An 11518-nucleotide genomic window follows, 5' to 3' on the forward strand; every position below is an offset into this window, starting at 1 on the left:
GTAGCTGTTAGTTAAAAACACTAATTTAGCGTAGTTTGCCCTGGATTCAGCTTTGACAAACAAATATGATCGACTGTTTCTAGTAGAATTCCAAAGTTGTCATCTTGGACCCTCTCAGAGATCTGTATGCTTGCAGTCTACAGTAGGGAAACATGCAAAACGGTGTCCAAACCTTTGTATTTTAGCTTTATTTATGTCTTACACAGCATCCCAACTCTTTAGCTAACTTAATAACTTTAGCTAAAGTGAATAGTTAGTATAATTTATTAGTGCAGCATTACTGGATCACCTCTTTTTGAAGTGATATTATATGGAATCAGAACGATGCCACCTTGAAACGAAACCGAAAAAAATATTGAAACCGAAAAAAATTATTGTAACTGAAATAAATGTACTGAAAAATCTTGTATTGAAACCGAAAAAAAAATTGATAGTGAAAAACAATTAATTGAAACTGTAATTTTTTTGTTTTCGCTTACAATTTTTTTTTTCGGTTTCAATCCATTTTTTGGTTTCAATCTGCTGGCACTGTTTTGTCCGGGGGCGCGCTGGGGGCGGGGCGTGGTTTCCGACCCGCATGTATTTGCATACATTATAGAGGCCACTAGTGCTGACCAAGCTGCCATCTTTCTCTCTTCCCATCTTTCAATGGCTGCTTCAATTTCAGCTTGAACCTCCAAACCGCAAGTAAGTAATCATTTTTTGTCATCTTTTCTTCCTGTCCCACTCGACTGGACATTAGTTTAGTTTTTTTAGCTACATCTGGTGAAGTGGTAAAATGCTGGTATTAGCCTATACGTCGTAGCAAGCTAGCCTGAAGCTAATATTTGGTAATTTAGGGACACCCGTGTCTCTTCAGGAGTTGGAGGCCGGTGTTCTAGGAGCGGATCTCAGGATCTCAACAGGCAGTGTTGGGCAGTAACATAATACATGCACCAGCGTTACGTATTTAAAATACAAAATATGAGTAAATGTATCCGTTACAGTTACCGTTCAATAGGTGATATTGAGAATACAGTTAGTTTGTTGAAATATATCAATTACATGGCGGTATTTTCCTGTTTCATATGTTAGGCTATGGTCTCTCTATTTTTGGTAATTCCACGCTGGTGGAAACCCAAACACAAAACGCAATAAGAGCCTCTAAAAATTATTTTACAAAAATTATTTAATATGAAGGCAATAGCAGAGTATTACAGGCATCGCCCTAAACAATGTAGTCTCATGGGCAGTGTAGTCCGTGCTGCAGGGAGAATGGACTGCCATCCTGTCTGTGAGCGAGGGAGGGAGAGAAAGGAGAAGTACAGCTGTCACGGAGCAGAAACGGGAGCTGGAAGCATGTAAATATATTAATAACCACTAAAGCCAAAAAGAGTGCCTGACGAGCCCAGCTGTAAGTAAGCTGTTAAGACTCAACTGTACACCGTGTTCGTGTTTTCCTCCGAAACATTAAGCAGCCTTTCAACGCCTCTCTCTGTCTCTCACTAGCAAACTTGACCCAGACAACAAAGTAAAGCTAGTTTTGAGCCCGACACGGAACCCGACGTATTAGTCAGAGGTCCCTTTACTACGGTTCGGAGCCGCTGACCTGTTTTATATACGCGCTGAATAGTTTTCTACACGAGATCGCTGCAAAAAGTGCAGCCTTACCTAATGTCCACCTACTGTTACTCATTTATATTAAGATTTTAACATCTAGTTGGTGTTGGTATGGCGAGTAGCCTTCAGTAATAGTAATAAATCACACAGCAATAGTACATTCATGTAGTTGTAAAGTATTCAGAATACATTACTTCTATAATCTTTGGTGGAATACATTTTAAAATTAACCTTCCCAACACTGTCAACAGGTTAGCACCTCATACCACAGTGCATCAAAGCAGTCTCATGAGTGCTGGGAAGGATGAGCCCAGAGCCCAAAACAGACAGTGCAGGAGATGACAAGGTTAGTAATTGTATGGTGAAAATTATACTTTGTTATCTTGATTGGCAAAAGAAAAGTAAATACAAAATCTGCTTCTCACATTTAGGGCATTTCCAAGATTTTTTTTTTTCAAAACTTCAATTTCTTTCATTACAGCTGTCCTGTGCCAGAAGTTCTGTTGACCCACAGTGAGAGGCATCATTTCAGAAACACCAGGAAGACTGAAACTTGTCGCCAGGATCAAGCAGGGCTCGTGATCTTCACCAGCAGCTCCCTCACAAGAAGGATAAACCCAGCATTTCATGAACACTGATGGAGACCTTTGCTTTGTGTAATGTTAGAAGTACTCAGATAATCCTCAGAGGGTGTCACGGCTGCCGAGGCGAGCCGTGTGGATTTAGGAGGAGGACCCAAGATGCAGGCAGTGGATGAGATACCGGTGGTTTTATTTACAGAGGTGTAGTGGCAAACAAACAGTGGGGCATAACAAACAACTAAAGACACCTAAACTGGGAGAACTAAAATAACAGACCTGGGAGCATATGACAATGGCTGATGAATAGCAGAGAGACGCAGACGAGGAACAGGACACCGTGGAACACAGGGTAACAGACTGACACGGAGTTACACAGACTGACACGGAGGAACACAGACGAACCGGCAACAGGCAGGAGAACACACAGGGCTTAAATACACACACCAGTAATCAGGGGATGAGAGACAGGAGGGCAACACAGCTGGGAGGAATCTGGGCTGACGGGACAGGGGAAACGTAAACTGATCACACTCACATACGACACGGACCTTCACAATAAAACAGGAAACTCAGACACATGGAACCAGACAAGACATTGAACTAAACAGACAGGTTCACAAACAGATGGGGAGACACCATAGACAGACAGATACAGACGCAGACTCAGAGGCAGACCGAATATAACACAGAACCTAAACAATCATCTAGAAAATGATAACAAACTAAAAGTGCTGGGTCACCGACCCAGGACCATGACAGAGGGTCTGGACTTTTACATAATAGAATAGAATTCAACTTTGTTGTCATTGCACAGGTACAGGGCAATGAAATGCAGTTTGCATCCATCCAGAAGTGCTTTAGCCATGATATAGATATATTACAATATATATTAGCAATAATATAGATATGTAAGCATATTACAGAAATGGGTCTATTATGGTATGTTACAATGTACACGGTATGAAGTATGTTAAGAATATTCTATAAGTATGTACAGGCTGTAGTGAGTACAAACTATGTACAGGATATAAATGTGAAAAACTATACAGAAATCTGAGATATACAGTTATACAGAAATGTGAACTATGCAAGTTATAAACAGTAGTAGGATTAAAAATTATCATATGTACAGAATGATTATTTACACAGAATTATACAGTAGTGCAGTTAAGTAATAGCTATAGCTATAAGCTATAGTAATAGCTTTAAGTCCTGTAGAAAGTTAAATATATGTTGTGCTCACTGGTTACTCTGGTATGAATGACTCTGAATTACTTTATGATAAATAACACGCTATTGTCAAAAAACAGTGAAAGAATTCCAGATCACAAGTTTTTAGTTCAAATACTAGAGATGGCACGATACCACTTTTTTACGTCCGATACCGATACCGATATCATAAATTTGGATATCTTCCGATACCGATATGAATCCGATATAGTGTGTTTTAATCAACAAAACTGTTTTTTTAAATATCTTGCTGCATTTTGTATAAGTTCATACTCAAGTTTAAAACAACAACTACACTAAAGCTATTCTGTTATACCTGTATGCAAAAAAAAAAATTTCATTGTTCAGCAATACTGATCAATCTAATAAACTTAAACCTACACCATCCTCCCTATTCTGGTATTTTAAAGAGTACTTAGCGTAAATATTAAGCAACCTAACTAATAGGGTTCCAACTCCCAGCAACAACAAAAATAAATAAATAAAAAATAGGGAACCACCCATCACGCTCCACCTCATGATGCTTAATCGACGTAATCAACCTTAATTTGATGCAGTGTGAAAAAAAAATGCACAGAAATAAATTATTTTTCAATATATTAAAATATTAAATAGATTCAACATCTTTCTTCAACAAAATTGCAGACTGCACAGATGGTACCGTCCCAAAGGAAAAAGTACTATAGCTTACTAGGGTATATTAGACTTAATAGTTACTATATACAGTAATGGACTTCTATTCATTTTACATCAAATTAAAACTTTGGGTGTCAGATAATTATTTATTAAAAGCTAGACATTTTAAATGAGAATAAGAAAGAAAAGTATGTCTTTGTGCCCCCTTTTCCCTGTTAATGCCCTATCGGCCCCCCTGGCTAAACTTTGCTAGATCCGCCCCTGCACAGTTACGTCAGCTGCGTAGAAAAAGATCCTCGAGTGGAAAGTAATATTAAATAAATTCTAACAACAGCTGATCAAGCTTAAACGTGCTGCTGTTGTTTATCCACTGGTTTCCTCTTTCTGGTGCAAAGTGGGCCAAAAACAAACAAGAGAGACGGACTCGCGACAGAAAAGCCGATCAGCTGATCATTAAGCAGTTTCATGATTGAAGTAGCAGCAAGAAGAGGCAGTCGCTTGTTAAGCTTAACGCAGGAATGCTTTACAAACATTCAGAGATGGACTTACACACTTGCTTTACTTCTCTCTGGGATAACTTTGTCGGAGATGAAATGCCGGGTTGCTAGCGAAGCTCCACATGCTATCCAGACCACCGACAGGTCCCGCATGCCACAGCCGCTCTATCACGTGATGCATACTGCTCCGACGTGCTAACGTTCTGAGGCAAGTTACGGCGTGTTGCAAGTTTTGTGAGGTGCTTTCGTGATATTTAATGGATCAGATTACATTTTTTATTTTTCTCCGATATCCGATCCAGTAATTTAGGTCAGTATCGGACCGATACCGATACGTAATATGGGATCAGTCCATCTCTATCAAATACAAGTAACAACCTTTGACTTTAATCAGGTTTTATTTAATTGTGTCAGAGAAAACATGTGCTCTTCATGTAGCTGAGTACATTCAGTGTTTAAAAAAGAAGTTGTGCAGGTCTGAGATCAGCAGTTTTCTGAAACACCAAACTGAGGTACTGTTAATGCTGATGTATAGTGACACAGTTACAGGGGTGATTAATCCTTTTGACTTTTTGTCTTTAAATTTATCAATAAAACAGCTGCAGCTTTCACTGACAGCACATGTGGTACTTTAACCTTTGTACTGTTTTCTTCAGTTAATTTTGGAGTTACTACAAAGATTGAAGATATAGGATGATCTGTCTGCTGTCACTGGGTGGTGCTGAGGTCTGAATCTGAGGACAGCTCCTGTAATCACAAACAGAATCATCACAAAATGAAATATAAAGTTTATCTCTCAAATCTGAAATAGAGTGGATCCTTCTCTGTCCTCACACACTCGGGATCTGAAGTTGTTCAGTCCTACAGTTCTGCCGACAGCTGTTTATTTGTTTTGTTTGTTTTAAAGGCCTTACTAACACATTTTCTAATATCATGTTTACCTTTGAGTTTTTGATGCTTTATAAATGGACATCTGCAAAGATGAGATGATGGAGCAGGTTTCAGTCGAGGTTCAGTCTGCTGCTGCATCCCGGTCACAACATACAGAGGTGTTATCAGCTCAGTATTGAACAAGAAATATTAATGTTTCAAATTATTTGTCCTAGAGGATGCAAGCTGTACAGAGTACTGCACATGTGACTTTGTGAACATAATTCATTAAAAATAATTTGGACAGTTTAACCTGAATATTTGTAACAAACTCAGTAAAAAAAATTTTTTTAAAAAGCTAAAAAAAAATAATCAGGGGAAAAATGTAACATTTTAACTTAAGCTGACAAGCGGAAGTAGTTGGTTTCAGTACATAAGTATCGGGCTTTGCTATTTAATCCGTAGCTATTGACTAATGAGGGGAATTTAAAAGTTGGCGTTAATGTCCTTCCACATGTGGAAAGCGACAGAAAACATGCTGCTGTTTGCACATATTTAATAATCAGCTCTGCACAGGAGCAGAAGCAGAGTCCAGCCTGTTGCTCTCACAGTATAATACTCATAATAAAAGTGCAGTAACCGTGGTTAGTCACTGAGCAGCCCGGTGCGTCTCTCTTGATTTCTTTACTCAGGGTAAATTCATTCACCTGCACGGGTTAGCTAAACAAACTTTACAAAACAAGTTTCCCCGACAGCCGAGTGCTCATCTTAGCTAGCTAGGTCCTTAGGTAGCTAGCTAAGGACCTAAATTACGGATTAGCTTACAAACACATTTAACTTACCAAAAATAATGCGGTGGGGCCTCAGGTCCTCCTGTCCGGTAGTCCAATTTACTGAAGAACACCTCAGGCTGTCACTTTGAAATAGTCGGTAATGTAAACGCTGGACCTCTCAGCATCTGCCATTCCCGAACAGACACGTGCGAGTTTGTCTGTGACTGCAGCCGCGTCATCAGTGTTTTCTCCAGTCATTCGTCAGCATTATAATATATGCAAATACATGCGGGTCGGAATCCCCGCCCCCCAGCGCGCCCCCGTACGCCAAAACAGTGCCAGCAGAGTGAAACTGAAAAATGGTTTGAAACCGAAAAGTGGATTGAAACCGAAAAAAAATGGATTGAAACTGAAAAAAAAAATTGTAAGCGAAAACAAAAAAATTACAGTTTCAATTAATTGCTTTTCACTATCAATTTTTTTTTCCGGTTTCAATACAAGATTTTGGTGCATTTATTTCAGTTACAATATTTTTTTTCGGTTTCAATATTTTTTTCGGTTTCATTTCAAGGTGGCATCGTTCTGATTCCATAATATTATATGTCACTATCACTGTGTTTAACTACCATAATAATTCTTAGGGTACTGAGTGCATGCTTAATTAGGCTTCACACTGCAGGCGAAAGCGCATCAAATCCGACTTTTTTGACGCTATGCGACCCATATTCAATCATGGTATGACAGTGTGAACGGCACAAATCTGATATTTCCAAATGCGATCTGGGTCACTTTCTTATGTGGTACTGAATTCGATACATATCTGATGTTTTATAAAGCGACTGCTGTTTGATGGTCATGTCGCATTAAATCCGTCTTTTACGTCACTGACACAAGGCAGACGCCAATTATCAGCGCCGGAGAAGCGCCCAAGAAGACATTGTGAATGCTTCCTGGCCATCCAGTGTAGATGTCAGTGAAACTGTTGGGAAGACAACGTGGGAGAAACCTGAATATTTTATTTGTATTGTATAATCTGCAGATTCTGACAGAAATCTGCAACTATCCTTTGAAGCTCCGCTCCTCTAAAACAACAATAAGGATCATTATTAGGCCATATGTAAGTAACAAAATAACTTTATAACTTAAAGAAAAATTGGGAAACGTAAAGTCCGAAACAGTCAAACAATACTGTTTGGTCTGGGTCTAAACAGAGCGCGTTGTGTGTGACGTCTTCTTTTGCGCATGCGGGCCGCTTTGAGGGTTCACACTAGAGCGCATTTGCTGTCACATTTTATTTGTAGTGTGAACAAGCAGACAAAAAAATAATCGGATTTGATCAAAAACAAGAGACATTAACTTAACCACTCTCACATGCTCTGTACCTACATCACCTTCCCTGACAGTTGTAGCTTGGCTCATTTGAGGGTGAAATTATAAGAATGTGTTATTTTGCAAAGTGCTCTCTAGGGTTCCTAAATAAAATATGGCATTGAGGTCATTTCTTTTGAATTAATCCCTTCTTCTGAAATATAAGAACCTCTCCTGGTTTTAATGGCACTTTGGATTTCCTTACTTTCTGTTCCACTCCCAACCCCAAATAGATGCTGACAAGCTGACACTGTAACATGGAAGAGGGAAAGGAGTTGGAAAGGACTACTACAAATAAACCTAATGCCTAACAATGAAAAATGTAAAATAAGAACAATAATAATAATACTAAAGATAAAAGATGAAGTAACAAGTTTTTAGTTTTTAGTTTATCCAGATGTCTGTGACATGTGATGACAAACACCATAATGGAAGACCTTTGTCATCTCATGCTTAAACTCATATATTTTTGCATATGCTGAACAGGCAGTCAGACATGCTGTAACTGTGGGGTAGAAAACTGCATGAACACCATATGGCAGGGGTCTCAAACTCCAGTCCTCGAGGGGCGCTGTCCTGCAACTTTTCCATGTGGCCCTGTTGCAACACACCTAGTAGTTCATTAGCAAGACTACAGAACTTGACTGCATGCCGAGTTGGCAATTCAGCCATTTGATTCATGTTACAGCAGCTCATGAGTGAATGAACATGGTGCAATAAAAGTATTTTAGAAGTATATGTTTCCAAATACATACTGTCATGTCCTCTGCCTCTAACGCCTTGCTAGAGTCGACATTCAGACTAAACTCCTCTTCAAAATGACCACGCAGACAAGAGGGTTTGACTTCACTCCCTTTACTTAGGCCAGTTGAAGTAGGGTAAAACTGAGAAACAACATGACATGAAATGCTCTTAGAAACCATAGATGAGGAGAAATACACAATAACAGTACAATGACTTGTTTAGCCGAAAGCGTTAGCGAATTCCCTCTTTACAAACGTTTCTATTAAGCAAACACTGCAATCACATTTCTTCAAGTAGATTGTTCATTAGTAAAGATGGAACAGAATTACATACCGACAATGCCCTTAAAGACCGTCTTAAGGGAGACAATTGCCACTACAGCAGCGGACGGCAGAACGGGAGAAGTCCTTTCCCCAAACAATAACATGCGCTTTCTGATGACATCATTGAACAGAGACAGATTTGAGCACGTTACACCAGGTCATGCCAAAAGGGGGCACTAAAGAGTAACTTTCTCAGGGAAAATCTATTTAAACAGAATACGGTTACATGGTGACAGAACACTCCCCGTCTGAAACTCAGCAGGGTTTCACCTACTAATATGACAAGGTCAAACACATTTCAGTCATCTGGAGGAATAAGCAAGATCATCTCATTCACGGGTCGGACGTAAAGCTTTGGTCCCTCTTTCTTAATGACTTTCACTTGCACTTTGCGCACCCTTCCGTCTTTACTGGGATACACATCGACAATGATACCTAAGGGCCAGTCGTTCCTACTGCACTGACTGTCCTTAAGAAGCACCACACTTCCTTGCTTAAGGTTTGGCCGGTCAGAAGTCCACTTTGTTCGACACTGAAGTGTTGACAGATACTGTTTCCGCCACCTGTCCCAAAATGTGTTAGACAAGCTTTTGACCCTGCGCCACTGTTGTTTCAATAGGTCATTATGTCCAAAGTCTCCTTCTGGTACTGGGCATGGATCTACCTTCTCAGTAAGCAATGAAGCCGGTGTGAGAATGAAAGGATCTGTAGGATCGTTCGACACAGGCACCAGTGGTCGACTGTTCACTATGGCTGAGATCTCAGCCATGAATGTTGTGAGTACCTCATGTGTGAGTTTGGAGGAGCCCATCTGAAGAAGCATCGAGTCCAGGATACGACGTGTGATGCCGATCATCCTTTCCCACGCTCCTCCCATATGAGAGGAATGTGGTGTGTTGAAGGTCCACGTACATCCGTGTTCTGACAGAAACCTCTTCATAGCTTTCCCATCAAGATTTGAGGGAATCCCCATATCTTTGCAAGCTCTGGTGAAATTAGTGCCCTGGTCGGAGCGTATGTTTTTCAAGGGTCCTCGAATCGCCATAAACCTTCTGAATGCGTTTATGAAACTGGAGGAGTCCAATGACTCAATTACCTCGATGTGTATAGCTCTGACACACAGACAGGTAAAGAGGACAGCCCACCTCTTACTGTCAGCATGGCCTCCTCTCGTACGACAGGCTGCTACAGACCAGGGCCCAAACACATCAATGCCGACGTTGCTAAAAGGTGGTTCCATGCTGAGCCTATCTGGTGGCAAGTCTGCCATCTTCTGAACTTCACACCTCCCTCTCAGCCTTCGACAAGTGACACACTCGAAAACGAGTCTATTAATGCATCTCCTGCCACCTACGATCCAATAACCTGCAGATCGGACAGCTCCTTCAGTGAAGAGACGTCCTTGGTGACGTACCTGCCCGTGAAAGTGACGCACTATGAGAGTGGTCACGTGATGCCGTCCGGGCAGAACCAATGGCCGTTTCTCGTGGAACCCTATTTTTGCCTCAATGAGACGACCCCCAATCCTTAATAGCCCCTCTGAGTCAATGAAGGGATCCAGGGCAACGAGTGAGCTGCTCTTGGGGATGTTGGCGTTTGATGCAAGACACTCCAGTTCTTTCCTGTAGACCTCTTGTTGAACTGTTTTGATAATGACTAGCTTACTCTGTTCAAGAATATCCCCGGTAGGGGGTGTGCTGCACTGATGCCAGCCCTCACATTTTTGAGCGACACACTTCTTTCCCCTTTTGAAGCTCTGAACAATGTGAATAAGGGTACCAAGAGCCCTTATGAGGGAACTCCAGCATGAGAAGCGATTGAACCGCCTAGAGCCAAGATGTTTGAAGACTGTGACCGACAGTGTTGTGACTTGAGGCCTGATTTCGCTGTCTTGATCTGGTTCCAAAAGGTCAAACCTCTGTACCACAGGTGACACCCCTTCAGGTCGAGACAAAAATGACGGTCCAGAGAACCATATTGTGTTCTCAAGATGGTCTGCTGTGATAGACCGTGTGGCAATGTCTGCGGGATTGTCTTCTGTGCAGACATATCGCCACTGCTGTGGCATGGTGCTTCGTCTGATCCTCTGAACTCAATTGCTCACGTATACATAAAACCTTCTTTTCTCATTGTAGATATATCCGAGCACCACCTTGCTGTCTGTGTAGTAGGTGACTGCATCGAATACAATGTCTATTTCGGAGGTGATGGCCTCGGACAGAGTTACTGCCATGACTTCTGCACAAAGCTCCAACCGGGGTATGGTATGCTCTGGACGTGGGGCCAGTTTGGCCTTACTTGCAACCAATCTAGCGCAGCATCCCCCATCTGCGTCCACAGTCTTCAAGTAGGCGACAGCAGCTACTGCTTTCTCTGAAGCGTCTGAAAAGACACAGAGTTCTGTTAACTTGACAGTGGATGGTGACATGTTTGAGTACGGTCGGGGGATCCTCAGATGTCTTAACTCCTGCAGAGAATCTCTCCAACTTTCCCACACCTTTTCCTTTTCTGCTGGTAGTGGGGTGTCCCAATCTGAAGATTGTGAGGCCAGTTCTCGAAGCAGCAGTTTCCCTTGAATTGTCACGGGGGAAACGAATCCTAGAGGATCGTACAGGCTGTTCACCGTTGAGAGAACTCCTCGTTGAGTGAATGCCTTTCTCTCATCCTGGACGCGGTAAGTAAAACAGTCTGAATCCAAGTCCCAGTACAGCCCAAGGCTACGCTGCATTGGTAGAGTGTCAGCAGTAAGGTCCAAATCTTTCAGGTCTGTGGCATGATCTTCACTGGGAAAGGCCTTCATGACCTCCTTGCTGTTCGAAGCCAGCTTATGCAGCCTAAGGTTAGAGCGAGCCAGCATTTTTTGAGTTCTTTTGAGCAGGTCGATAGCTGCGTCTGTT

The 11518-nt window shown here is 41.5% G+C and overlaps 2 long non-coding RNA genes across 2 annotated transcripts; one reads left to right on the plus strand and one right to left on the minus strand.

Annotated features, from left to right (window-relative positions):
- The first annotated feature begins 319 nt into the window (after positions 1–319).
- LOC113013854 (uncharacterized) lies at positions 320–2511 on the plus strand. Its single transcript, XR_003270875.2, has 3 exons — positions 320–687; positions 1851–1945; positions 2081–2511. It is a non-coding gene; the product is annotated as an uncharacterized LOC113013854 (long non-coding RNA).
- Positions 2512–4922: 2411 nt separating this feature from the next.
- Positions 4923–6644, minus strand: LOC145423272 (uncharacterized). Its single transcript, XR_013904357.1, has 2 exons — positions 5485–6644; positions 4923–5290 (listed from the first exon to the last, which is right to left on the minus strand). It is a non-coding gene; the product is annotated as an uncharacterized LOC145423272 (long non-coding RNA).
- Positions 6645–11518: the final 4874 nt, after the last annotated feature.

The sequence above is a fragment of the Astatotilapia calliptera genome, chromosome 20 (assembly GCF_964374335.1).
Source record: "Astatotilapia calliptera chromosome 20, fAstCal68.1, whole genome shotgun sequence".
Classification (NCBI taxonomy): Eukaryota; Metazoa; Chordata; class Actinopteri; order Cichliformes; family Cichlidae; genus Astatotilapia; species Astatotilapia calliptera.